Source organism: Lepisma saccharinum, chromosome 9 (genome assembly GCF_977018435.1).
Source record: "Lepisma saccharinum chromosome 9, izLepSacc3.1, whole genome shotgun sequence".
Classification (NCBI taxonomy): domain Eukaryota; kingdom Metazoa; phylum Arthropoda; class Insecta; order Zygentoma; family Lepismatidae; genus Lepisma; species Lepisma saccharinum.
The window spans coordinates 50355557-50379528 of record NC_139237.1 but is presented as its reverse complement, the minus strand read 5'-3'; the positions used below and the strand labels follow the sequence as shown (position 1 = coordinate 50379528).

General features: G+C 39.9%; 1 protein-coding gene across 17 annotated transcripts in view; it reads left to right on the top strand.

Moving 5' to 3' along the window:
• bru3 (CUGBP Elav-like family member bruno 3) overlaps window positions 1-23972 on the top strand; it is a 725341-nt gene that overhangs the window by 475245 nt on the left and 226124 nt on the right. The window lies entirely within an intron of this gene.

Below are 23972 nucleotides of genomic sequence, written 5' to 3'. Positions count from 1 at the left end.
GGCAGTCACAGAAATCACAACCGTGATTGGCTACTAATCGCAGTTTACCCTATTTAATAAATAATCAAACCTGTGATGTAGAAATCACAGTTCCAACAAATCGATGTGGCAACATAGCATCTTCCAGCAGCCTTGTTTCATGTCACCGAATATAGTGTCCAAAAGGGCGTTCTGGTTGCAGCCCTGTGAGCCGAGGGATTCAGTTCGGTTTCCTTACTTTGTTTGAAGATTTCACATGATGCTCGTCATCCTTTCTACTTTTCTAACGCATTATATTTTTCTTCCGTTTTCCCCGTCTCTTGGTCTTCTCTCTTGGGACAATATGGAGGATATGAAGCGGGTGACTACCGGGAACAACCGTGAATTATATATAATTTGCTCTAAGACGATTGGAAAGTCCCTGGATGGAGGATCGGAAGCTAGGAAGTCGCATTAGGAAAGTTTGTTCCGTGTCCCCGGGGGACCGCGGCACCCTCCGACACAGCATCCAGGATATTTATAAGATGGGGAGAAGAAGGGAAGAATTACATCTTTCCCGTGCGTGTCCTCTCCGGCTTGTCTCTTGCGTGAAGATTGCTTGTGATGTCACAACGCCTCACTGAGTTGTGACAGGGAGGGTGGAGTTACATGAGCCCGCACGGCTAACGGTAAATAAGTAAGTCCCAATATTTTATGTGGAGAAAAGTCTTTACCCGGAAACGCCAGTATCGGCTAATACCAGTGGTATCGGAAGGTATCAGTTGGAAGTTATTTACCGATACCAGGCGATACTTTCCCAGCATAAGGTCTGCAAAAATGCCGCTCAAAAGTTTCGTTGTCTCTAATTATCCTTGGAATTATGCAATTTTCGAACATTCTTTTTTATTTTGCATCAATTTTGCGTGCAAAACTGTATTTTGTGATTTATAACGGGCATTTTGATTTGTAATTCTTGAATATTTTAAAGCAAAATTCTTGGTAAATTGATGCATATAATTGAAGTAGAATACTTAACCCCTATCGAAGATCAGTATTTTGAACACATTTCATTTATTCTATTCTAACTGATTACCTGGCGTTTACCGGCTATTTATTTATCCCAATCTTCTATTAGACAGGAAAATAATGAATTCTAACTATAGGGTAAAATGTAACTAATTTTATTTACAGGTATTTAAAAGTATAAGTACAGTATACAAATTATAAAGTAAAATCTTTTACAAATTCACTATAATATTAATTTAACTCAAAACTTGATTATAAACAACATTTTTAGTTTCACATCCAGGAGCAAGAATAAATAAATTGAACGGCATTGGGAGTGTCACTATTCATCTTAGCGACCCAGAAAACTATGGAATTCCACACTAATATCGGTCGTTTTCGAATAATTTTTACGTCACCCCCACCCCTAGGGGTGTCTTACCCCCACAGTATTTCTTTCTAGATTGTAAGTCATATGTGTACCAAGTTTGGTTGAAATTGCTTCAGGCGTTCGAGAGTTATGCCGGAACAAACATACATATATACACATTCATCCATTTTTATATACAAGATAGATTTCAAGTATTGGCATGGGTCTCAGTTGAAAGTGCTATGGCTTAGCCATACTTAAAACCCAAGTGCTTCAACTATTTGTGCACACTGCTCAATCTAAAGTGCGATCCGAACCACTGTGCAGTGTGGCCTCGCCGGGAATCCAACCAGAGACCCTTTCGTTACAAGGTGGGAACGATAGCAGTGCGGCATCAGGGATGTCCTTTTAGAAAACATGATTTGATTCGATTTTGGTAATTTAGCATCGCTTTTCTGCCACTTTTCGCTAATCGCGAGGATGAGGATGGGTGATGATTCGATGAAATTGATGAATGGACACTCCCAAACACCCATACGAAGATCAGGATTCGATCCCTGGACCCCTGGCGTCGTAGTGCTTTACGCTAACAACTTCGCAACGTTGGCAGGCTTGATGAAGTTGATGAAGGGGCAATCACAAAGAACACCCATGTCCAGGCCGTGAATCAAACCCGGGACCCCTAACGTAGTAGCGCGCTGTGGTAACCACTCCACCAGGGAGGTCCGCCTTTGAGAAAACCATTGCTGTGTTCTAAAAATAATATTTTTTGCTTGAACTTTTAAGCGAAACGACCTTAACATTTTTGCACAAACCATGACTTGTCCTAAGAATCCGGTCTCGCCGATGGCGTAGTGGTAACGTCGTCGCCTTGTAATCAAGGGGTCCAAGGTTTGATACTGGAAGAGGCACAGTGGTTCAGATATCACTTTAAACTGTAAGTCCAGTCTCGATTAGCCTTTCTGTGCATAAAGTGGACTTAAAACAACACTTCAATCCAATCAAGTCCTAAGATTCTTAATTCCTGTTAATATTGTTATAAATTTCATAGAAGGTGACAGCATTATCAGAAAACTACTAATATTCTAAGCTTAAATTTTTAAGCGAATTAAATCTATCTTTGCGCATAAAGTATGACTTTTCATAAGAACCTTGTTAATATTGTTAAATTTATGATTTCCTTTTGATACATTTATTAAAATTACTATTTCTTTCATTTATTACGTCACTCAACTTTTATGGGCCTTGTGGATTAGTGAATATTTCTGTGAAAAACCGTTAGCTATTGTTGAAGGGTAAACTAACTTCAAGCGTAATTGTTGGAGATAAGGCGAGATTTCAATAAAGCAGGGCAGTGTCTCTCAGAATTATACGAGATATCGTTAGCAGGTCTTCGTGAAGCGGAGACGAAAAATTGAATTTACGAGAGATAATCGGAAAGTTTGTTCTTGGAGGATTCATTGCTTTCAAGCAGCTCGCGTAATCTGTATTAATGCGACGCCAGAACGCTTTTAAAGTCCAGGAAAGACAATGTGGAGTACCGAGCACGATAATGGGTTGGAGCAGGATGACATCGTTCGCCCCAATCTTGATCATTAATGGGTCGAGAGGAAGACGGGACAATTACTGAGGAACAAATGAGCCATAATAAAGACACGGGTGAGGCTGGGGGGGGGGGGGGGTCCAACATGACTGAAGATTCCCAAGAGTCTAACTACCTGACACTTGAAGATCCGTTGCTGAACTGTTACAATCTTCCTCAGCTGCGCAACTTGACTTAAAGGCCTAGGAAAGACAGAAATTCGATAATGTGTCTGACCTTTTCTCAGAGAACAGCTGCCTCTCCCTCTGGGTTCAAGAATATCAAAGTATTCCTCGGAACCAGTTTTTCTGCTTTAATTAGCGTTGAAGATTGTGTAGGCAGCCCCTGGCTCCAGTCTTTCTGGGATGAGAAATGAGTCTTGAAATCACTTCTGGATCTTCCCTTTTGCTTCTTCCACGAGAATCATAGCTGGATGGTCTTAGTGTAACGATCAGGGAACTTTAGCGATGGAAAGTCCCGCTACGTCTTTCAGCAATGCGTGTCAAATAGTTTCGGCTAAAGTATTCAATGCGGGTCCTTACCCAGGATATTTTTAGAAAGGGGCCACATCCGAAAATGTATGTATGTATATACCGGGTGGTCCAAAAGTCCTGGAACGGTCACGTATCGTGAGAAATACACATCGAATCGGAAAATGAAAAAAATACATGTTTAATAAGTGAAAGAAAGCTATTCAATGATATCACACTTGATTCCCCACCCCCGCCCCCTGGAGGTGTGGCTGGGGGCAACTGTGAAATTTGAAATAGAAACCCCCATAGCTCAATTAGGAACGGAGATATGCCGATTTTAAATTTTCGCATTGTAGACCCCCCCTCCCCTTACGGAATCTGCAATATCTTTCACTTTATCTCAATTAGGGCCAGAGCGTCCCTTTGAAAAATGTTTAGGTTTTATGATTTATTATTATTATTATTATTGGCGGACATTTGAAATCACCATACCTCCATTCCTATTTGAGCTAGGAGAATGCTTGATAGCTCGTTGAACTCGGAATAAAGTCCTCTTTCCGATTCTACAATACAAAGTGGGGGTTTCCATTTAAAATTTCACAGTTGCCTCTCACCCCACCCCCAGGGGACGGGGTTGAGGAATCAAGTGTGATATCATAGAATAGCTTTCTCTCACTTATTAAACACGTATTTTTTCGTTTTCCGATTCGATGTGTATTTCTCACGATATGTGACCGTTCCGGGACTTTTGGACCACACGGTATGTGTATATATGAGAGATTACAAAATTGTTCAAACAGTTCTGTGTTCCGCAAATTTACAATGTTTTTAAATATCCTTTAATTTTCTTATACAAGCGCCATTGAAAAGTCATGATAATTCTATGTTTCGAAAATACTATATTTATAAATTAAGTGTTACGTATTCGCAATTATGATTACAATAAGTAGCATGTCTAAATGTGAGTTAACAATGAAAACAAGAGGCATTTTCGCATCACGACTGCAGTTCGAAGAAAGTCGGGACAGGGATTAAAAGTAATGGACTGTTCTGACGTCTGGTAGCCTTGCATCAATGGTTATAAAACTAAAACTACCCAATATTGCACATTGCAGACTTCTGTCAGCCTTCCTCTCTCTACACCAAACACATTCATTTATGCAAGAAAAAAAAATTACAAATTTGAAAAATCGTGAATGTTATTTTCGTAACTTTTTATACGTTCACATTTAAATATTTCATGTTTTGAGGGAGTGCCATAGCTCCTCCCCTGGGTACGTGCCTGATTCAAACATTATGCATTCTAGATCGACATAGCGAAGTATCTGTCTTATGACCAAACCTTTCTGTCCCCAGTTAAGGATGCACAGTAGTTTTTTTAAAAGAGTGATCAGCGTAAATCACTGCGAGGCCAGAGCTCCAAGCTTCAAAATTTGTTTAAAGCCTGTATCATTGTGTTCTGTTTCATTGTTATGGTTGCCAGACGTCCTTTTTTACAGGATTGTACAGCATTTTGCAATCTTTTTTGATGCCCTGTAAAAGTTTGTACAGACAACGGGATGGTGGCATTGCAACGTGCTCGGGTATAAGTTCTCCCTGTAGCCGCTCTTGGCAATTCGTCTTTTCAATTCAAAAAGCCAAACTTACAGGTATTCCAATATGATTTCAGACAGAATGCAAATGCAAGAAGTACACTTCGAGAAAATACCGTACAATAAGTTACTTACTGTCGTATTAATGAATATCCAGGTACATCTTGGTTACTTGATATGTCTGCAAAGGAGAAAGCAATTGTTCACTGCAAGCACATTTGGTAACATTTGTTCACTTTCTGTACTGCTACAAAATCTACTTTTAAATTTTAATCAGGATCACTGAAATGTTCAGTCTGCAGGCCTCCTTGGTGGAGTGGCCAGTCACAAATGCCTCTTTTGGCTAATCGTGAAGATGAGGATGAGTATAGAGATGATGAAATTGATGAAGAGACGTTAAAAAGAACTCCCATGCTCAGGCCGAGATCCGAAACCGGGATCCCTGGCGTTGTAGCGAGGTGTGATAACCACTCTGCCACCGACGTCGGCTAAGTCACGATTGCATCAGTCTATCTCATCATCCATTACATCTGTTTTTCATTGATTCTCTGCGTCGCGATTAATTCAAGAGGTAATAAAAGATAGAACTTTGCAACCACCGGAAATCTAACCCACCGAAATTAGCTAAACACAATGACTGTAAATACAACGAATTCTTAAGAATTTGTATGTAGGCTGTGTCTCTTTCTATTTATTGTTCCTTCATCATAAGTGTGAACATTCATTCTCTCTCTGCCTTTTCTAAAACCAGCAACAGAACAACTGAATGTCTTCGAGCAACAACTCTTTGGGAACCAAAGCCTGTCAAACGGCTTTGTGCTGGATGACACTCGATCCGCCCATCGAGTCCCATCGCCGCTGTTTTCTAGCTTTCGAGACCGGAGCCCGTTACTTCATTTCAAATAGCTTCTCAATTGTCATCACGATGAAATTTTGAAGCTCCCAACGTGAGTCGAAACCGACAGCGTAGTAATAGGTAGGATAAATCTAATGCGGCGAAAGAGCTATTATCATCAGAGCATTCCGTGAACTTTTTTTTTTGGCTTCCTAGCCCCATCCAGCATTTGAACTTTCCCGAAAATACGTTACCGAACCTCCCCCCTGCCCTCTTTTCAACAGCATCTCCGCCTGTCATCTTCAGCCGATCCCAACGTTCACATTTCGCATTGACATTTTTGCGTCTACCTTAGCATCGACAATAACAGTATCTGTAATAGTATTTTTACATTACCCGAGGCACTTTTACGAAAGCCATTTCCTCCGCATAGAGCCTACCCTTCAAACGCCTAGCTTTACGAGTTTTATGCGCCTGAAACAGCCGACCTTTCACTCGTTTTTTCCCCCAAAAGCGAGCTCCGCCGATTGTATACTCTAATGGGGCAGAGGATCCCTACATTTAGTCCCGAGCGAACAATCTAATAATGTGATATCGCCTGCTATGTATACGGTAAGTGTGGATAATGCGCTCGAATTTTTATGGCTGCATCAAACAAGTCTCCAGCCTTCTATTCTTATGGTTAAAAAAAAGCTGATATGATACTACGTGGTACCTTTTTTTGTCTTTACCCGCTCTGACTTTTTCCATACTCGCTATCAACGGTTATAGGTTCGTGGTGCATGCACGTGGTATACAGTCCCTGCGCTAGTTTTCAATGCCATCGTCTCGCCCAACCGTTAATGTCGCACTTTATTGCCCAATTCGATTGGGTACGTTTCCCGCGTGTTTTTGAACGCCAGAGACACCTAGCGGCCATATTGATCATAACCGTACTGAATATTGCTTTCAACCAACAAATTCGGTTATTGCTGCGAATAAGATAGCATACGCATCAGTATCGTAAAGCGCGACATGAATATCCATGTTCCAACTAATGTTTATTTGTTTTTCTTTCGGTTTAATTACCGAGTCTGTTTTTGTTGGCCATTACCGCCCCGTCTCCCTCCCCTCTACCCCCCCCATTTTCAATTAGCCTACGGTGCCGGTCTTCGAGCTGATCAAAACAGAATTGTAAATTTCTGCTTCGTATTCGCACGTAGATAGGAGCTGCGAGGCACCAGTGTTATTCGTTCGTGAATTTTTTATCGACCTTTTACAATTAGTTTCTAATCCTGTTGGATGAAACGACACGTTAAAAATTAAGGTCTTCACGTAACTGCATACTCCAGATATACGTGTCAAATACAAAACACTATAATGTAAATGTGTATTCATGTTATATATCTAAAGCAACATCTTCATAGCAAGGTTTTGCTGTACACATTCAGACAGCTTCCCCAAAAAATCCATAAGGAGAATTCCATGCGGAGGGGATTGCCCCTGAAATTTAATTTTAAAAATTAATTCAATACTGTAACTTCTATCTTGTGAGTGAACAATCTAAAATTGTCATTTGTATAAAAATTCAAGAATTATAAATATCATACATTACACATTATATTAAGTTATTGTTCGTCTATTTTTTTAACTTTTTTGATTTTCTTGTGTTTTGTATTATGACATCAAAAACAGTTAAGTTTTCATTAACTGTTACATTCCCCCCACCCAACTCTACTAGAATATTGGAAGGCCAATTACATTCTCTCTTTGTCTTAAATAATTTATTTGTAATCATTTGACAATTCACAGAAATTAAAATAAATTTATTTTTAAGTGAAGATGCAGTGTTTCGTCTGTCCCACCCTTGACAAAATTGTTCACTTGTAGCTACAAATCTTGGAAAGTATTTTAAGGGTAGTTACGCTTAATCAACAGTGTTAAGTTTCATATTTCATTGTACAGAGACTCTAAGAAAAATGTTGCTTAACTATCAGTAGAATAGTTACTTTAATATAAAAATGTAGCTGCGTGTCCCACCCGTAACAATGGAATGAATGCCCCCTAACCCCTCACCAATTTGTTTTTCCATTGTGTCTATTACATAATAATATGAAATTATAAAACTAATATATGAATTGTTAATAATAAATCGTCTGACTATCACGCGGGGGTCCCAGATTCTATTCGATTCGATATCTATCGGAATTTTCCCGGCCTTGTCCCCACATAAAACGGCTCTGCGGTTCACCCAGCATCAAATAAATGAGTACCTGGGGTCAACCTTAGTGGATAAAGGCGGCAGAAGCATGATACTAATCGCATCATGTCCTTAAATGGCCGAGATTGAGAATGTGTCTGGCCCTACATCCAGATTCGCCAATGTGCCTTCATGTCGAGATGCATGGGTGACTTTACCTCTTATCATTGTACAAAAGAAATGTAATAGTGGAAACTTATTAACATAGAAACTTATTAAACATATTTGGTAGTTCTCAACATGACAAATAGCAAAACATTTCTATTATTTCTCATTTAGTACATTTAGTTGGGCACAGCTCAGCGCTGAGGTAAAACATATATTTCTATGAAAGAGGATTCCGTGTCACTATATTGTCAATTCTCAATAGGCCACAACCGGTATCAACTTTCAATTATCTTCTTTTCATACTCAATGCTCTAAATCCTTGGAAAGCCCTCTCGTAAACCTCTAGAGAATTCTTTTAGAGATAATTCCAGCTCCTCAGACTTCACTACGAAATACATTTTCCTTCTATGGGGAGCACACTCGAAGATATAGACAGCGTCCACTTCTTGCTATCTCCTTCACGACATCTTCGGATATTTCTGGAGAAGGAACGAGAAACTAAACAATACTTAGGGATTTTTTCCTTTCCCTTTCTCTCAGAGTGGACAGGAAAAAAAACTGTACACAAAGCACTCAGATTTTCCACTACAGGCTTCGCATCTTCTTCCCATTTATTTGTTCTTATTTTCTTCTTTGTTCTGGAATACTCCCTCTCCAATCCTCTTCTTGGTCCCTTGGAGGGCAGCCAATCCCAGATCTTGTTGCGCTGCTGCTGGACATAATAGTCCCTGACCGGCTGACAAAAATAACGAGGAGGTTTGGTTTTTTCTGGCTCTTATCTGCTGGGACACTCCAAACTTAAGAGTTCTCTCATTGGTCCCTGCCGAAGATGGCGGAGTGATGAGCCGAACAGAAGTTCCTTCTCCGTCCAATCTGATAAGTTCCCAACGATCTCCATCCTGGAAGTAGTTAAATGAGATCGACCATCAACAAATAAATTGCAACTATAAACTACCTTCGAGAGTCCTCATCTCGAATCGAACGTCTTTGTTTGATGACGTCGTTCGCCGCGCTTACCCCGATGGTGTACGCAAGGTCTTCCAATTAAGCCGGCCTTTGCCGAATTGCCAATTGGGAAGTTGTTCAATTGGTCTGATCTCTAGAAATTGGATCCTCATGCTTAGTGAAAAGCGTGTTCTACATTAAGGACGTGTACCTTTGCTAACAGTATATACGAGTAATCAGTGTTCGCAAAGGAATTAGGTTACAGTAATCATTACTGCTGAAATGAGACTTACTTCTTTGCAGTTACTGTTTGTGAGAACTATTACCACGTGTAACTCTCATTAGAATGTCAATTTGCCGTCTCTGTGAGCGTTCTGCTCACGCTCCCGCTAACCAAGGTTTCGGATTCTATTACCAACTAAGACATGTGTGCGACTTTGAGAGTGGCACGTCATCCGTTTCCCAAAGTTCCCAAAAGTGGCAGAAGAGCAACGCAAGAATAAGAGAAATACAAAGAATATCAAGTCTTGCACTTTTGTATTTTACTAATCATATCATCCAACATGTGTTTCATTAGTCCTTGTCTGGTAACCAACTTGACTCACCCTTTCACGATTATTTCAAATAAAAATTATATCTCTTTTCCTTAAACCAAATGTAACTTTAAAATGAACTTATAACTTTCAGGCAATCCTAAACCCGAAGGTTTCTGCCTTAGCAATCCTATTCTGAACGATGGAATCAATCTTTATGGCTCAAGTCCTGATTCGAACGCCAATTCGGTATGTTTGACACAACTCGATAGGAAGCCGACCAGACGCGTATCTGGTTTCGAGCCAGCACTTGTTTTTCTGAGAAGCAGTGTTGTCACTCTAACCTGCAGTGTTTAGACATCCAACACGAACTGCAACGATGTCACACACCCAAGGTTGTATATATTGTATATAAAACACAATAAAACAACCTAGCAAGGTTGGAAACTAAATTCGCAACTTCTAATTGTCTCTACGTGGACTTGACAAGAGCTGTCAGTTCCTGAAAGAGACGCTATTGGTGGGAATGGTTTGAGGGAAGGATTTACTGGGCTCCACGTGGACTTGACATATGGTTGTCAGAGGAAAACTGATCTCTCGGAGCTTTCTTTGAAGTAAAGTGGCTTTCGAATGAGGACTCGAATTTTACACTTAATTGTTAATATTTCAACATTGTCACACCACCGTCTTCTTGGTGTTACTACCTGTTTCTTATCCTGTAATATCGTCTTCCCTCATTCACATGTGCTGCATCACGCGCCCAACGAAGTCCTCTTAATTGAATTATTCTAACATGATGAGGTGAATATAAGTTACGAGATATATTCGGTAATTTTTATCACTCACCTGTTACTTTATATCCAAATCTCTTAATGCCAAGCTGCGAAGTGTTGGGGGATCGGACGGTTCCCCGCAACAATATTGTCCTAAAAAGTCCTCCCAAAAAAAAATTCCGGAGGGGCGTTGTGTTAAAATCGTCAGATACTTTATTATGGAAAAGTTCTCGTGTCTCGGGGATGCCTACTAATTCTTTCCTTACTCTATTGTTTAAAGTTTGAATGAGAAAAGCCAACAAAAACGACAAATACAAGGCTAAAGTTTTGTGTAAATCCCAAAGTGCAAAACTGAGAAGTTGCTTTCTCAGATTTGGACATTTGTGTACTTTTCTCTACATCCAAGTTTTCAGCGAAGGACTGATTCACCTTAAAGTCCACAGTAGGAGTATATTGGTTTCATCACACCTATTTCTCTCTCTTTGGAAAAAAAAAAAGTCAATCAGAACTTCAGGAAATTGCTTCTTTTCAGCGAAGCCATGACAAGAGAAAATTTCCAAAGCGTCGTCATGTTGGGTGACAGAGGAATTCATCTTCCAATTCGCTGATAACTTTGCTTCGTCTCTCATCCGGGGCACAAAAGAAACACTCATTAAAGAAGTGGAGCAAACAATTCCACCTTCTGCTTCCTCCGCTCTTCGTTTTTTGACAGTTTCTAAAGATGTTTCACCAGTGTCGCTGTTGTTAACTTCTGCGCTCCCATAGAATGGGTTAGGTCCTCACCGGTCCGAGTGAAGTGACGTTATGGAAGTTGAAAGAATAGGGCCTGGATCCGAATGGCGGCAGAGTTGACTTTCTCCAGAGTTAATAAGGAAAGAAGTGGGGAGCGAACGAACTTGCAGAAAGAACTGTATGGTTGTTTAGAGCTAGGTGAAGACGAGAGTGTTGCACTGAGAGAACTCATTAAGTTAATTCTCCCGACCTTCTAATTTCCTAATTATTCTATATCTTGAGCGAACTCTGGCTTTGTCTCGACTAAGTGGCCGCACAGATCGCGAAGAGAAAACCTGTTTCTTCAAGACAAAGAGCGGGACACTCTTTTGTCTCCTAGTCTTCTTGAGCGAGACTACTTCTCCTTAAGTCATTAATAAGGCGATAATCCATTAGGTAATAAAAGAGCTGGAATGGTAGAGGGGGTACCAGGGGGCACCTCCTCTGGTTCACACGTTTACAAGACAAATGCGGCAGTGAGTTGGTACTGAAGGTTCTTGCCCTGAAGAAAGTGTGGGAAGATGTATCTTCAGAGCTCTGTAATTTCTAACAGGATTAAGGAAACCATTTGTGATCTTCTGCATCTAACTTCCTTCCTGTTTTACTCCCATAGCAGCTCAATAGGGGGAGCGAATCGGCAACCTTTTTAATGGGGGGAGGGAATAGGTAACGTTACACCGTCTCTGCTCCAACTCCTCGAGTGGGAGATAGTCAAAGCCGCGAACTCAAGTGCTGGGAAACTTCGCTCGATCCTTCTCTCCAACTCTTCCCTGAGACTTCGGTAATTGCAGTTTACATTAATTTATTTTCGTCCCCCCCCCCCCCCGTACTTCCCTACCTTGTACCCACATCTTCTTGGGTAGTGTCAACTTTCCCTCAAGTGCTCAAACTGCTTCAAGTTTTGCTCGACGTCTCTCCGCAAACGTAATTTGGTAGATCTCTCTCTCTCTCTCTCTCTCTCTCTCTCCGTCTCTCTCTCTCTCTCTCTCTCTCTCCGTCTCTCTCTCTCTCTCTCTCTCTCCGTCTCTCTCTCTCTCTCTCTCTCTCTCCGTCTCTCTCTCTCTCTCTCTCTCCGTCTCTCTCTCTCTCTCTCTCTCTCTTTTGCTCACTCGCTCATCTCTTGTCAACAACTCATTCTCTGCTAAAAAGTTTCAGGAGCGATCGGAAACAATTTCGTAATTGCAAACCTCCTTGAAAGTGTTGCTAAAATTATCTTCGAAAATATACCAGAGTGTCTCTAGAGGCAGAAATTCATAAATCTCAAATTTAACCCTGAACGTGAATTTTCTTATATAACCTGAAAACCAGTAGGTCATTCTTGCCAGAATGGAGAATTCAAAACAGTTCTGAATAATGTATTTCTTTATATCATTCGTTAAACTTTTGTTAGCGGAATTATTGGAAAATGCTAATATGATTGATTTGCTTTATTTTACTTCGCTTTTTGTGCCACTTTTATTGGCTAATTTGTGAAGATGGGGATGAGTGATGATATGATGAAATTGATGAATGGACACTCACAAACATCCATGTTAGGCTTCCACGATGGCGCAGTGGTAGCGTCGTTGCCTCGTAATCAAGGTGTCCCGGGTTCGATACCCGGTGGAGGCACGTAGTGGTTCGGATCCCACTTTAAACTGTAGGTTCAGTCCCGATTAGCCTTACTGTGCCTAAACTGGACTTAAAACACCAACTCAATCAATCAACATCCATGACCAGGTCGGCGGGATTCAAATCCAGAGCCCGGGAAATGCTAATAAAATGAGGCCTTCCTAAAAAGATACTTTAACATTAAAGATAGTTAGATAGTTGCTGAGTTTGTTTTTAAGTGGGAGGCACTATGTGCTTAACACATACCGGGTGTACACAAAGTGCCGTTACGATTTGAATAAATGGTTTTGTTGCAACCATAATTGAAATCTTTAACATAAGTGTGTTGTAACTTTCAAAGTTTGCAACAAGAAGTGGCTAAACGAAATGAAACTTCACGGAATATGCCGCTGGTATATCGCGAAGACGAGTATGATACGATGAATCTAATAAAGAAACATTCACAAAGAACAACCATGCCAGGCCTGGATTCGAACCCGGGACCACTGGCGTTGTAGCATGCTGTGCTAACCACTCCGTGGGGAGGTCGGCGCTGGTATATTTTGTACAAGCTATAGATTACACCCCTGTCCTATTATCTCTGGACCAGGCGAATTAAAAACAAGTCTCTGCACAAATAGTGACGCGAGACGGCTGCACCTATGAACACATGAGAGGGTACGGGATTGCATGAAGGGGGGAAAGCGACTGCACTTACCAGCCTTCGTGCAACGTGTACTACTTCGCTCTGCCCACTCGATTTCCTCCCCTTCTCTGCCGCTATGCGCGGCCTTGCTTCTGAGATATCCGGGTATAGTATTCAGATGTGGCCTATTTACGAAATGTTAATAAGCCTTCATTTTTTAAGTTCCAAATAAGCAAATATCTCTGTGTATTATATTACTTTTATATCAATGTATTTTTTTTCGTTCCTTTTCTTCCTTGTTGATTGGTTCATTGATTTGGTTCAATTTACTTCGCTTTTCTGCCACTTTTGGCTAATCGCGAAGATGAGGATGAGTGATGATATGATGAAATTAATTAAGGGATACTCACAAACATCCATGCCCAGCCGGGGACCACTGGTGTCGTTGCGCGATGTGCTAACCACTCCGCCACGGCGTTCCTTCTCTTCCACTTTTGGCTCATCGCGACGGGAGACTCATAACTAACTTCCATCCCTACTGGGAATAAACCCGAAACCCTCGATGCCTACATCTCTCGTTGTATAATTTATCTCTGCTTTCCAATTTGTCTGTCTAGGGCATATCCCACATAACCAGTCATTTTAAGCTCATTGTACAGTAACGCTTCAATATGTGTTCTCTTTTATACAGCACCGACGCTGCATCCACCCTGAACTTATCAGTACAACATGTATTCAGTTCTTAAAATATGCCACCCTGATCACCCCCCGTTATGGAAGAAATGAGAGACCCAGGATAGCCAAGAAGCTGGGATTTGACGGGAAAGTGTTTCGTCTCTATGTCCCTATCTGGCCGCGGCTTTTCCGTTTTATTACTGCAAGAAGACAGGTTGATGGTATCATCAGAGGAACACAAACGGCCGAAAGTATCTGCAAACTCCTTCCAGACGTTGTTCTTTTCTCTCTTCTTTCGGGATATAGCAGAACCACCACTGGTCAGTGTTGCCATAATCAGATATCAGAAAATGCCTTTCCCAGGTACAGAATTTCCCTTTTTAATCCAAAATTTCCCTTCATGTTAGCAAAAATTAGCATGGTAGCATTGCTATTATTTTTAGTAACCAATCCAAAGCGCAAACCTATTAGAATGGATTGAATGTACAAAAATAATAGAAAATGAAGAATACAGAGTGTTCCAAAATAGTGTTTACACTCTTTGAATGTTAATAACAGAGAAACTATTAACGATAACTTGACTGGACTTTTTGCCAACAATAGAGCGTGTGTGTTGTTTTTAGTTGCATCACAGCCCACCAGGCGGTAGGGATTTGTGTACCCAAAGTGGCAAGGGTGAGCAATTTTTCTTTTGAACAATGTAAGAAGTGTCAAATAACCACCGACGTCTCCCAATTTAACACCGTTAGATTTCTACCTCTGGGAAAGTGAAGACCGATGGCGATTGACACCACCTGTGCTCCCCTTCCTGTAGTAACCATATCTGCTGTTTGTTGATTTGCCGATCTAGCATTGCAAAGTATTGCTGATATGAACATCTATAACTTCAAGGTATATGACACAAAAAAAAGTTCATACTTGCTGTTATTATTGTTCCCATTATTAACGTTCAAACAGTGTAAACATTATTTTGGGACACTCTGTATTTATATCAAATTGTACATTTTGCAAAAAATATACAAAATGTGGGAATTTCATGAGAACAATTACGCTCGTTATGTTTATACCAGATGTATTATGCAAATAATTTTGAAAACTTACAAGTAATGGGAAAGTTTTAATTCTCACTAATTCAAATTATTATTTTGGTGGGAATAATTTACACGACTAAAGCCTTCGAAGAGATTGAATGTATTATGTGAAATCTTCAGATTTCCATTCGATTTTGATATTTGTCACAAAATTTCCCTCTTCATTTAAAATGTTATCCAAAATTTCCCTGCAATGAGGGAAATTTCTCTGCGTGTGACAACACTGTCACTGGTGCTATACAGGCGGCTTTATATCCTTCCTCCCCTACAACAACCCCCCTCCCCCTTCTGTTTTCAGGACGGTGTCATTTGAGAAGGAACGTCGACACAAGGCGAGCGAAAACTGTGATGGCGATAATTTTGAGGAAGAAAGTTGTTTCTTTGCCTGTTTATTTCTTCCACCCCCCCCCCCCCTTCTTCTTGTGTCTTTGTCTTTTTTTTTCAGTCGAGCTTTACGCTAGCCAATGTAAATCAGACAGGCTTTAGCCGGCGTCGTAAAAAAAAAAAAAAAAAAAAAAAGCGGGGTGTTGTTTTTCGTTCTCGTATTCGCAATATCTTCGGCCGCTGTGAGCGTTATTAAACTTTGGTGAATGTATTCATTCTGTACACTGCGCGGGAATCATTAGAGTGGCTTTTTTTCGTGGTTTGATGGGCTCTTCAAAAGCGCGTGTTGTAGGGTCGGTGCGAATTATCAAGGGTGCAAAGGATTATTCCTTCCCCACTAGTACAGGAAGGTTCATTTTCATCCCTGCAAGTGAGGACCAATCTGGGTGGACCAGCCTAGTCTCAGCCAATTCTTACCTTCCACTTAAATTGCCTACAAGAGAATTTCAGCGGGGTGATTAATTCGAGCTAGACACACACAGAGAGAGAGAGAGAGAGAGAGAGAGAGAGAGAGAGAATAAGAGACAGGCAAGCAGAGAAAAGACAGGTATAGACTAAGAATCCAGTGAAAGAGAAACGGAGTGTGAAACAGGAAAGACAGAAATAAGGAAAGAATGAGAAAAATAAAGAGAATAGAAAAAAATAGTTGGAGAAAAGAAGTGAATGTGAAAGCGAGAAAGAAAAGAGGCTGCAAAGTAAAATAGAATGAGAATATAAGATAGAAAAGAGATATAGAAAGGAAATGGAAGAAGTGATAGAAAAAAGAAAATAGAGAAAATCTAGACTCTCTCTCTCACACACACACACATATACACACATTCAATAATAATAATAAATAATTTACCTATTTAAATATCATTATTGTTATCTTCTTATACTATTGATTATAAACGTTATTTTATTAATGTTTTATTATTGAATTATCATTGTTACTATTATTGTTTACTATTAATAATAATAATTATCATTACATTGAGACACTTGGGCCTCCTCCATGACGCATGGTAGCGTCATTACCTTGTAATCGAGGGGTCCCGGGTTCGATACCCGGTGGAGGCACAAGTTGTTCGGATCCCATTTTAAACTGTAGGTTCAGTCCCGATTAGCCTTACTGTGCATAAAGTGGACTTAAAACAGCAACTCAAACCAAACATTGAGACACTTGGTTCGGGACCCTCCCACGAAAAAAAAAATTCCAGATACGTGCCTAACTGTTACAGACTTACTTTCACACTGCTACTTTTGAACAAACTTGTAATCTATTACTTTCTCATACGTAACACTCGCCCAGATTACATTTGTAACTGAGTAACTGTTACTATACCCTGTTCCGTCTGTCTCTGGAGCAAGACCGTGAATAGCGGCACACATAGAGTGGGCAGAGCGAAGCACAACACGCTGCTGGGAAGGTTGGAAACTGCAGTCTCTTTCCCCCTCCATGCAATCCCACCTCCTCTCACGTGTTCAATGGTGGAGTCGTCTCGCTTCAGTACTTGCGCTGAGACTTGTTTTCGTTCGCTAACTCCAGAGATATGTGGAACAGAGTGTAGGTTACTTCTTCAGCAACTGTTTCTGAACATAACATTGATAGAATCCCCAGCTGTGGTGTGTAGCAGACAGACTCCGCATTGAATTCTTCGGTGGTCTGACGAAAAGATTGGCGCATGATAGAGAGGGAGAGAGAGAAAGTTGGTACAAGTTGTAAGGAAACGGGAGGAAAGCGAGATGGGAAAAAATGCAGAGACTTTTCGCAAAACGATTTCCGTACATTTATTCACTTCGCGAACATCGGCAAGTGGCATCCTTCCCCCCTTCCCCCCAACACACACGCACACCTCTGTTCTCTCCGGATGGTTACTAAAACTCCACATTTCTCGCGTCATGTGCAGATGACGTAGGGATGATGGGGAAGGGGGGAGGAGGGATCAAAACGTGTATTTCTCTCTCTCTCTTCGATATCCACAACCCTCGCCAAGTCTGGCGTTTCTCGTCTCAAAAGACCTGACGGATTCTCAATGCAAGTGATTCAGACTCGAGGTAGGGCGTGGGGTGGATGTTGGGGATGGAGGATTTTCAGTCGCCCGGGGAGTTAATATGAGATGAATGAAAGGAAGGGAAACCGAAAAAAAACGAAAAATTCTGTGAAACACTTCCTCCAGGAAATTCAGTTTTCCTAATCAAAGGGACCCTTTTTGCTAGTCTCGTACTGGACATCTTCCAATCCAGTCATCAGGATCTGCAAGAATGGATGTAGACAGATTGGTTCAGTATTTTTCTACTGATCAAATATTACTCTCATGTTGTTTTTTTTTTTTTTTTTTTTCAGAAACAACGATTTCATTTTTGCAGTCCTCTTTCCGTACCATTATTTCATTTCACAGTTGTTTTCCCAAACCATTATTCCATTTCACAGTTGTTTTCCCGAACCATTATTTCATTTCACAGTTGTTTCCCCGAACCATTATTTCATTTCACAGTTGTTTTCCAGATCTATTATTTCATTTTCACAATTCTTTTCCCGAACCATTATTTCATTTTCACAGTTTTTTCCTGACCATTATTTGATTTTACAGTTCTTTTCCCGAAATATTATATTATTTCTACAGTTGTTTTTCCGAACCATCATTCAATTTTTCACTGTTCATCCTCGAACCAATATTTCATATTCATAGTTGATTTTCCAAACTCTTATTCCATCTTCACAGTTGTCTTCCAAACCTATTATTCCATTTTTCAGTTTTTTAGTTGTGTTCCCAAACCATTTTCCGTACAGATTTACGGTATGCCATGAAACCTCAACCATCGTTACATAGTTTTTTAATTGCTAAAATATTAGTTTCCAACGAGAACAAATATTCCATATTTCACCATTGTTTTTTCACCTTGTGGTGAAAATGTGAACTATTGTTTTCGTCAGCATTCACTTCCCCATGGCTTCCATAGCCTTTTTACCAAATTTCACCTCAATGCGATGCTTCAAACGGGTTCCAGATGGCTCTTTACTTATGACAACCTGGTATGTATGTATATCAAATATGTACCACAAAGGATATGCATGCCCAGGTTGAGATTCGAACTCGAGACCCGGCGTAGTAGCGCGTTGTGCTAACCACTCTGCCTCTGAGGTCGGCTTTTTGTCCCATTTCAATTCCCTGTCGTGGTTAACTGAATGGTACACAGTAAGAGGCTCTAATTAAATAAACCAAGCCCTTCCTTTAAGAGGCATACTTCCTAGGAACACTCTCGCATTTCCACTTCCCTCTTTATTGATACTTTCCTGTCTCCCCCCTCCGCATTATGCGAAACTTGTTTGCAATGCTTTTAAGTAGAACCACGCTATACAGGATACCAAACGCTGCTGTGCCCGTCGTCATTCAAGATTATATCACCTATTTCTCCTCCGTGTATTGACGTCTTTCTTTCAGAACTGACGTGGCTATAGAAAAATATTGAATGGTTGCAGGGAAAGAGGCTCTTCCTCTTCTTCTTGATACCCCTATTCACACCATCGCGGTTTCCGCGAACAGTGTTTCCAACCGTGGTCTTGAGAAATTGTCAGAACAGCTGCACACCTTTAAAGTTACCAATTTTCGTGTAACAAGCCATAGCCCCTATTCTCCATCTGCTGTAAGGATGAGGTCAGTGTAAACAACTATACATGATTGTTGTTAAATCCTATTGGTTATCTGCGGAAGAATCTTGCGCGTAGGCATTATTATTAATATTATAGACGTTTATACTAATGTGGAGGGCATTTGCTTTCTTATTACAGTAGTTTCATATAAATACATTACATACAAATGCAAGCTGTAAAGACACAAATGAGTAAAATAAATTATAACTGAATTTATATTCATCTCCAGATATTATTAGAATAATTAAATCAAGAAGACTTAGGTGGGCAGGCTATGTGGCATGAATGGGATAGGAAAGAGGAATTTACAGGATTCTTGTTGGGAAACCTGATGGTAAGAGACCTGTAGGAAGGCCAAGACGAAGATGGAGGCACCTCAAGGAAATCGGTAGGGATGGAGAAGAGTATATAGATTTTGCTCAAGATAGGGACCGATGGAAGGCCTGTGTTGCTGCAGCCATGAACCTTCGGGTTTAAGAAGGCTAGAGAGTTAGTTAGTTAGAACTGATCCTAAACTGACATAATTGTAATAAAACAGAAATGTAACAATGGCACCTTTCAAATGCAGTACAGAAACAACACATTCACATAGCAACATTTTTTTGGTTGGTTGTTTTTGTGGTTTTGATCTTAATATGTGATGTTAAAATAATGACATGACAATTATTGAATATTTAACCTTGAAATATGTGAATTGTAAATCTTAATAAGAAAAGGTAGAAACAAGTTTGCTTTTACAAGTTAATTTTGTAACAATAGTGCACTATTTTCCCTACGATTGTGATGATTCACCTTCAAACATAATAATCGAAGTAGGTTAGGCACCTGAAGTGTTTCTTCTAAAATACTGTCACAGGTGTTTCACTCCTAATTTCAGAACTCTTTACTTTGAAAAGTTTAAATATATTGTTATGTTTGTAATAGTATTTAAAAAGTATGACTTTTTAGTATAAAAATGTAAGAAACCTACTTTGTATTATTTCTATATATGCATGTTGTAAACCCATACCAATCAAGGTAGCTTCTATGTTAAAGTTGTGGTAGAGATGTACAGTCACGACCAATATATTCGTGGGCAAAAATAACATCGAAATACCGCACAGAAAGCAACTGTTTCTCAGAAAAGTCACGTGGTTTGTTTACATTACCTTCTGTCTTGCAGTGGATGAAGTATTGCTATAATCCTGGCAACCTAGATGGGATGAGGTTAGGGGAAGAGAGAAGGAAGTGACCACGATAACTGTTGTAATTTTAGAACTATAACTCCTGCTAGATACCATACAAAGCATAATTCATTTGCGCAAATTCAGACAATGTGTTTCAAGATGGCGAAGATGTTAAAACTAGAAATCCTTGGAGATATGCCGTGCCTGTTTCCTCGCGATGAAATCAGAGAACGATGGTGCAGTGGTAGCGTCGTCGCCCTGTAATCAAGGGGTCACGGGTTCGATACCCGGTGGAGGCTCATAGTAGTTCGGATCACACTTTAAACTGTAGGTCCAGTCGCGATTAGCCTTACTGTGCATAAAGTGGACTTAAACACCAAATCAATCAATGAAATCAGAGAAGTTGCAAACTGATTACACTCTGGAAATATTCCCGATTCAGCAGACTGGCACCCAAAGCTTCTTATTCCCTTTTGAAGAAAAAAAGCAATAAAGAAAAATTGATAACATTATAACCATATCGTTATGCCCTTCGTATACACATTTCTCATCTGCAATCATGACACGTCAAATATGGATGCCACGACCGTGGAGGAATTATTATTTTTTGCCACACTTGCATTTTCATTACAACCCTCCGCACGTACTCCGCAATTCGTCAACAAAAAAACATCACCAAAAGAACAAACATTATAACGTAATTGCCATGGTTTTTCAAGTAAGTTTTAATTGACATGTAGCCATATATACTTGTTTTTGCAATAATACGAACGCCATAACGTACAAATGGATGCATCAGTTACTGGCATCATGAGTTTTCGTGTACTTTCCACTTTTTTTCACTCCCTTTCGAAATGTGAGCCAAAATTATTTACCGTGTTATGCATACTGATGGATTTAAAGTTCTGTACACACGTCACGCTCGTTCAAGATGCATACGTGTATTTGTATTGTTATTATAGTTGTATTACGTCCCCTTCCAGTCTCGTGATAATAATGATTAGAGAAAGGATTTTAAGGTGCAAAAGTATGCTCGGGAAAGGGGAAAGAAAAAGTTTCTGAAAATGTTTTCAAAATGGTACCAAAAAATGTGCTAATCGAATGCCTTTTTTCAATGCTCTTCTTTTTCTGCGCCTTGTGTATAGCCTATGATGCGCGCGGACCGCATAGAGAACTGTGGCTCTGCCGAATAGATTTGTTGAAGTTTGTGTTTTGTCTCGCGGGTTTTGCTACATTATCTTGTGAACTATTGGGGCTGCAATGATTATATTATTTCATTTTATAGCTCTAGTTCTGCTCTACAAACCGAGATAATAGGATCATATATAGCTGCTCAAGAAGAGTGAAAATATTTTACTTTTTGTCCAATTTTTTAACAAAACATGAAAGAAAAGTAAGGGAAAAGGGTGCTGAAGCATCAAACAGGGGGTAAAAAGAGGATAAATCTGCTGATCTCACGAAAACGTGCAAAAAGGGCAACAAAGTGTGATCATTTTTCTTGATTTCATGTCCTAATATACATAACTCAAAGGATCGGTCCAAAACAGCTAGAGTTTTGGAAAGGTGCTGTACTTTAAAATTCATTTCCTAATAATAATGATTTCTAATTATTAGTGAATTGAGAGAACGAAAGAAACACATGTATTTTATTCTAAGTCAGATTTAGACTTAAACGGAGGAAAAGTTAGTTTGAAATAACCAAGAAATAGTTTCTGGTAGCGAAATGTATGTCTAAATGCGCACGAAACAAATTAAAGAACCAACATTTTTATTTGGGAATCGTACACATTTCTGGACTTATCACATGATTTGGCAAAAAAAAAAAAAAAATACCTGGCATAGTAAATGTCACCTTTCATTTTATTCACAGAAAAGCTTAACCAAATGTATTTTCTTCAATGAAACAAATTAGCTTTTATTATGTGAACATTTAATCGACAACAGATTAGCAGAACGTGCAATGAAACTAGCAAATTAACTCTTATCTTAGTGAAAGAAATCCTGGCGTCATCTTTCGTTCATTTTATCCTAACCTTAATGTTTTTTTTAACTCGCCAGTGAATTACATTAGATGTGTTCAATGCTTTTATTAAACAACAAAAGTTACAAGGATTTCATCAATTCTCATAAAATACGTAACATGTTATGTTGAAAGGCGGGGTAAGGAGGTAGACCTTTATACATTCCCGATATCGGCCGTTTATGGTGGTGATTTGATCAGCACCACGCTCCGGCCCATTTTACTCGAGGTTGGGTAAAGTCCTGAGCCGTTACATGGGATAGGCTGGGAAAATGTCCACCCCTGGAAAAATATACAATATATTAATTAATCAGCAAATGAATTGAAAGTTCAGATATCTTGTATTGCAATATTATTATCATACACATTTGACCATTACGCTTTATACAGCTGCGTATATGAACATTTTAACAATTACAGAAACCGTTGCAAACTTTCTTGGTGCAAATTTTATTTAGATCGTGCAGTAATTCAATACAACGGCTCTATTATATTATTAATGATGTAACATATCAGCTGTCTGATATGTTTAGATATGACATTTATTGTGCTATATTGTGAAATATTATAGTCCTTGCTATAAATTTAGAATTGTTTTCTAGAATAAGCTTGCCCACTGTTATTTCACAACAGAGATACAATATTCTATACCTGTCAAATTTTAATATTGACCGATTTTAGTTAAGGTCGAAACTGTATCCTGATACCTTGAAATATATCCCAAGTGTTATCGCACTCGGGCTCCTAGAATATGTTTAATTTTGTGTCGAATCGCCAATTATCGACGACGCAGATGTGCGTCTTACAGAATTTGTGACGCAAAGGTTAGTGTCCAGTAATTCGGGGATAACCATATTGCATGAAGTGTGACGCAACAACTAACCACGTTGTAGTCTTGTAGACAATTGGACGCACTGCTGACTAGGCACATGGGCATCTCGAGATCGGTGACGACGCATGTGTGCGTCGTGACCCAATGTCAGAAGTCGCACGTGTCCACTTTAAAGGAAGCGTGACGCAACAACTAACAACGTGACGCACTGGTGACTAACCACATGCTCATGGCAGAATTCGCAGATGCCGGTCTTGCAGGAAGTGTGACGCGCGACAAAGGTGTCCATCTTGCGAAAAGTATGACGCATAAACCGACTACCCTTCTATCCATATGTCAAAAATGAACGTAGGTAGCGACAACAAGGAGTCTAATGCTCTGTTTCCTAAGCTTGAAGAGATGAAAGGTAGAATTTCTTCATTCTCACCCAGATCACAAAAAAGAAAAACCACCAACGTGTCTCGTATTTGTCGAGAATCTCTTCGTAATTAAACTTGGGGCCCACAATGTGTTGGCAACTTTAAGAAAGAGCCTTGCGTCTGAAAGGAAGAGGAAGGGGTTTGCAAGACTGGTGCGACATAAAAGCCTCTCCTTCCGAAGCCCCCCTTTCTGTTTCCCACAAAGCGATCGGAGTCCAAGCGCCTGATTGGTCGCCGAGAGATTCTGTCCAAGAATGGCGTCATGCTGTCTTGAAGTCGCAAACAGTGTGGGGAAAGGAAGATCCAATTAACAAGAGGAGGAAATAGCGTC